Here is a 5,690-nt window from a genome sequence, read left to right as displayed (position 1 = left end):
GTAGGGCACGGAGAGCTGAGCCCTGCTGCACTCATCCCCGCCCCCGGAAACCCCCGCAGCTCCCGCCCCAACCAACCCCTCTCTGATGCCTGGCACAAGGTAGCCCCCGGAGGCAATGAGAGCCAGCACGAGTCTCGCGCGCCCGCGAAAGGGGGCTCCAGGCTGCGCCCACTTCCCCAAGCTGCCAGATCCCAACCTCTGACGCACCCTTCTAGAGGGAGCGGGCTCCAAGCGCTGGGGCCTGTCGTTTCTCCCCTACTTCGGCTTACCTTACCAGACCGACCAGCGCCGGCCGATAGCGCCTAAGCCCGCCCGCTAGAAGGAGACAGGGCTGGGCCTTGGGGCGCGCTCCCGATCTGACCGGCCGGCCCCCGGGGCGCGCTCACGGCCCCGAGGAGCGCGCTTACGGCGCTGCTCTTTCAAACCTTGTTTCCCTTTACGGCAATCGCGAAAGTGTCGTGAACGTGCTGCCGCCTATCAGTCATCCAGTCGGCTGGAGTCGGAGGTGGTATCTGTAGGGGTGTGCTTGTTGGGGTCAGGGTAAGGCTGCGGGACGCGGTCACCGGGCGTGAAGGATTTGAAGGGCGTTGTAGGGGCCGGTGGAGAAAGGACTGGATGCTCTGGGGCGGGTCATTAGGATATAGCTGTGTATGGACTCGCGCGAGGCAAACGCCGTCCTTCCTGGCACAGGGTGGCCTCGCGCGCGGGGTTGTGGGGAGGCGAGGGGCGACTGACCCCTTGCTCCTCTGTGGAGACATTGGGGTGGCGGAGCGCCGGCGCGGGAGCCGGGGGACTGTTGTGTGGGAGCCAAAGGTAGGGGTGGGAAGAACCATGGAGGGCCAGCGCTGAGCGGGCCGAGGGCTGGGAGCGCTACCCGTGCGGAACGGACCTTGCCTGTCAGGTCCACACCCTCCTGCCCGAATGCTGGCAAGTCCACACACCGTGTGGCATCCTCTGCCGGGTTTGCCTCTCCTTAGGAATGCGGTGCTGATGTTTGTGGCTGGGACTCGATTCTGGTCAGCAACTTTTCTAGAAATTTCAGCGTATATTGATAAGCTGTGAGACTGCTAGCCGGCGCTTATTTCAGCAGTAGTCTTGCAAGGAGAAATAACCAGAAGAGTTGCTGGTGTTTGCCAGTATTCCCAGAAACACTGCATGAATGGGATCTTTACGTTTAGCCGTGTTTAACTTGTTTTCTCCAATTCAGTGCTTGGCATTTTGGTGTCATTTTTGCCATTTTGCATCATTAGTATTGAATATATAATTTTGCTTGAAGTCTTTTAGTTCATCAGTAAATCCGTAGTATAATAGTAGGCAAATTCATAGTTGTCTTTCAGCAAATGTTAGTGTCTTGTATATGGACAAAGAATAAAGATGTATTGCCTCCTCGAACTATTAGGAATATGTCCAGTCCGTAGTTGTTGAGTTGAACGACTTATAACACAAGTTAGACTTTGGTAAGGGCATTTAGAGCATTACTAAATTAGAGCCATTGCCATTCACATAAAATTCGAAATTGAGGTTCTAAAAGTATTTATTTGCCTATTCGTTTTATGCTGAGAAAAACTAGTTAAAGCCCCCTGCACAACTTGTCTTTCTAACACTTCTAAGAAATAAATTAGGTAAATCTACCTTGTGTTAATACCAATTACATTTTATTGCACGATTTCTTTGTTTTCTAGGCTGCAGAGTTGTTTTTTAAGCTGACTAAAGGTGCTGATGTTCTTTTTGAAGGTCATGCTGTGCTATTTTTTTAAGAGACTAGAAAAATAACCTATAAAATGCCAAGCTTTTGCTGATGTTTGTGTTGTGTGTGTGTGTTTTTTAAGGGGGAAGAAAGCTATTTCCTCTTTTAAGGAGTGCAAGATTTCACTTCAGCAAAACGCTAGATCTAAATTGTGTTACACAGCCCTGTTTTTGCTTCCGAGTCTGCTGAAAAGGCTTTTGTTTTTGTAAACTTGCTCTATGTATCACTTGTTAAATAATGCTGAACTTAATCCTGTGATCCTATTAGTTTTATTTTCCTTTTTTTCCCTCCTTTCTTTCCTTGTTCTTTATAATTTGCCCTTCCTTTCTGCTAGTGTTGCCATGAGTATTTTTCTTTAGCCAATTACCTGTGAAAAGACTGTAAACATACTGCTGAATCAGTGCAGATCAAAACTTGGCACCCTTAGACATGGCTGGGATGGACATTCTGGAATTTCACACAACAGGTTGTATATCGTGTGAGCTTACCTTATGCACTGCTCAGGAGTTAGAGTTTTGTTTTTTGGGTTTTTTTTTTCAATGTGATACTTGTCAGCCGTTCCCCATGCTGAAGTCCACACAGGAATAATGTAGCCAGTATGCCGTTATCCTCAGCTGGTATAAATGCAGCCGTTGTGCATGATAGACTTTTTTAGTAAACGTATTAATTAAATATTTCTGATTATACTTTTCTACCTTTTTTGGATTTTCCACATAAATATTTATGCTTGCACAAAGAAAATTCTTTGTCAGACCGTATGTGTTTTCCTAGTTCTCTTCTGGACTTACAAAACAGTTTGTTGATAGCATTCATAACTTAGCTGTTTATGAAACCCCACCCTCCCCCCTTTGAGCTTCTTAAATGTATGGAATGGTATATTTCAGTCTTTTTGTTTCCTCAGAGTCTGGAACAACTAAGTGTTTATTAAATACTAGACGAGTAATATTTGTTAATTGTTCAGTAAGTACTGGTTACCTACTAGTAGGGTGTGGTGGCACACGCCCGTAATCCTAGCTACTCTGTGGCTGAGACACAAGAATTGCTTGAACCCAGGAAGAGGAGGTTGCAGTGAGCCAAGATGGTGATACTGCCTCCAGCCTGTGCTACAGAGCGAGATCCTGTCTCAAAAAAATTAAATTAAATTAGATTAAAATAAGTATTGATTATCTACTTAGTGCTAAGTATGGTATGAGCTTGTGGGAAAAGAATGTTAACAAGACAGGCTTGGCCCATGCACTTGTGGAGTATACAGAACAGTGTGGGAGAAAGACCAAAAAAAAAAAACAAACAAACAAACAAACAAAAATAGTTCAAAGTGTGATGAGTGCTTTAAAGGGAGCAGAGCACTGGAGCCAGATTTTAACAGAGGAGGGGAATTACTGATTACAAGTGAAAAGGCTACAATAGCTATAGGACTGTGACAGTATTATTATGAACTGACTTGCAATGTTATAGCTGATGGAAATTTTATACAGTTTAAAATATTCACTTTTGCTATTATGATATATGAAAACATATCCTCAGTGAACAAATAATTTTGGCTGTGTTCTAAAGTTACAGGTTTCTTTATAAGCACATCAGTTGCTTTCCATTACATCCAAGTAAAATCACAACTCTGCATTAATTCTCCAAACTTCATTTTATCTCGTTCTTCCATCTGGTTTACTCCTGTCCATCCGTGGTGATCTCTCTTGTACCTGAGCAAGACAAACTCTTTACTGTAATTTCAGGATGTGTTCCATTTTCTTGGATTATTCTTCCTCCTGCTCTCCTAAAATGTCTGGCTCCTTCTTCTGAGCTTGGTATAAAAGCTACTTGAAGACTTCACCCTATTTAAAATGTGTACCCCCAGCTATTTTCTATCTTGGCACTTGTTTTCCTCATTGTGCCTATCACAGTGTGTAATTTTTTTATTTGCTTGTTTACTAGTTTTTATTTGTTTTCCCACTGGACATAGGAGATGGGATCATGTCAGCCTCATTCACTGCATTTATATGTTGGCTGAGCGCATTGGAAACTTGTAATCTATTTTCTTATAAAAGCTGTTAAGACTGGTGGCTAGGTTTCTGAGCTAGCCAGGAATAATTTTAATTTCTTACTTTTTTTTTTCTTTTTGTTACTTATACTGTGGTAAGAAAAGGACATTTTCTGCTCATCCTTTTGGTCATAGGCCTGACTCCATATAAAAATTACAGCTGGCTAGGAAAACTTTTGGGTTTTTTTGTTTGTTTTTGAGACGCGATTTTGCTGTTGCCCAGGCTGCAGTACAGTGGCATGATCGTGGCTCCCTGCAGCCTCAACCCCCAGGGGTCAAGCAATCCTCCCAACTCAGCCTCCCAAGTAGCTGGGACTGCAGGCACAGGCCAGCCTCCCAAGCTAATTTTTTTGTATAAAAGTGGTTTTGCCATGTTTCCCAGGCAGGTCTTAAACTCCTGAGCTCAGGTGATCCACCTGCCTCAGCCTTCCGGAGTGCTGGGATTACAGGCAATGAACCACCGTTCCCAACATAGAATAATTTTTTAATATTCTCCTTCCTTCGTGTATTCCCATCCCACATCCGTTTTTCCTTTCTCACCACATTGTCCTGATCTTCCTATTGTAGCCACCTACCTACCCAATGCAGCTCCATTGAGACATGCTTGCTTTTAATTTGATAAATTCAGAAGTTCCTGTTTTTTTCTGTAATGGTTTTCATGGTCAAAGACCCTGGATCTCAGATATGACAGAAGGAAGAGTGGAGATGAACCTGTGGTAGTGACTGCAAACTCTGTATCTGTATGTATGTGTTGAAAGTAAAGTAGCCACCTGCAGGTCAGAGACTACATGTATCTGAATTTATATTTGCAGTGTTGTTGTTAATAGCTTCACAGAGACATTGTTGCTGCAATGTTGGCAAAGAAAACCTTCAAAAACTCATTGCCTCTTTTCATGTATAAATTTATACAGTGGCTAGATCTGGAAAGGTTTGTCAAAATGTAGATTTTTATAAAAGAGAAATAGAAGGTTAAAAAACCATCTAGGTCGCAGAAGGGAAAAACTGAGAGGGAAAGGATCCGTTTATCAACTAGTCCTGCCAAATGCTCAAACTTAAAACCATTAGGATCAGTTGCTTATAGCTATTCAGTGCCAAAAGCCGGCTAGCACTCTTTTTTTTTTTCTTTTTTTTTTTTTTTTTACAGTAAGAGAATAGAATACTGCAACAGTAAAATACAAATGGAATTGACTAAATTTTTAATTCCCGTTTCAAGTGGAATTCCGAAAGAGCTATTATTTACCAAATACAAAAATTTATCATTGCTTGACTATAGAAAATTTGGCTACTATGAAGCTAAGTGTATTGATGGTTATTGATCTTTCATTTGATCTAAAGTGATCTTGTCACCAGTTATTTAATATTATATAAACATTACTTTAAAACAGTTTTAATCAGTAACTTTGTGATACAGTTGTGTGAAAGAATTCCTCAAAATATAAGGAATTAGCTTTGATTTTTCTCCTTGATTTGAAATATTAATTTTTTGGGTTTTTTTTTTGTTTCTTTGTTTTAAGACAAGTCTCACTTTGTCACTCAGGCTGGAATGCAGTGGTGCGATCTCCGCTCACTGCAACCTCCACCTCCCGGGGTCAAGCAATTCTCCTGCCTCAGCCTCCTGAGTAGCTGGGATTACAGGTGCCTGCCACCACACCCGGCTAATTTTTGTATTTTTAGTAGAGACGGGATTTCACCATGTTGGCCAGGCTGGTCTTGAACTCCTGACCTCAGGTGATCCGCCTGCCTCAGCCTCCCAAAGTGCTAGGATTACAGGTGTGAGCCACCCTGCCAGGTGAAATATTAAATATTTTTATTTCAGGGCACCTCAGTTGGTTAAATTGTGACACTGATAAGTCTCTTGAGATTTTTGAAAATTTATTTAAGGGCATTAACTTGACTATAACGACTATT

At 42.6% G+C, this 5,690-nt stretch overlaps 1 protein-coding gene across 6 annotated transcripts in view; it reads left to right on the top strand.

The window, feature by feature from the left end:
* Nucleotides 1-5,690, top strand: part of CEPT1 (choline/ethanolamine phosphotransferase 1) — a 40,577-nt gene that overhangs the window by 147 nt on the left and 34,740 nt on the right. For 2 of the 6 annotated variants that reach the window (XM_007977604.3, XM_037998186.2), the window contains exon 1: nucleotides 449-540. The exons of 2 other annotated variants lie outside the window; for them this stretch is intronic. The gene's annotated coding sequence lies outside the window, so the exon portion shown is untranslated. Of the gene's footprint in view, nucleotides 1-417; nucleotides 541-5,690 lie in introns of those variants that run through there. 2 more of the 6 variants (XM_007977605.3, XM_007977606.3) reach the window with 2 other exon arrangements.

Source organism: Chlorocebus sabaeus, chromosome 20 (genome assembly GCF_047675955.1).
Source record: "Chlorocebus sabaeus isolate Y175 chromosome 20, mChlSab1.0.hap1, whole genome shotgun sequence".
Taxonomy (NCBI): Eukaryota; Metazoa; Chordata; class Mammalia; order Primates; family Cercopithecidae; genus Chlorocebus; species Chlorocebus sabaeus.
The sequence above is the reverse complement of the archived record's forward strand: the minus strand, read 5'-3'. Positions and strand labels throughout refer to the sequence as shown.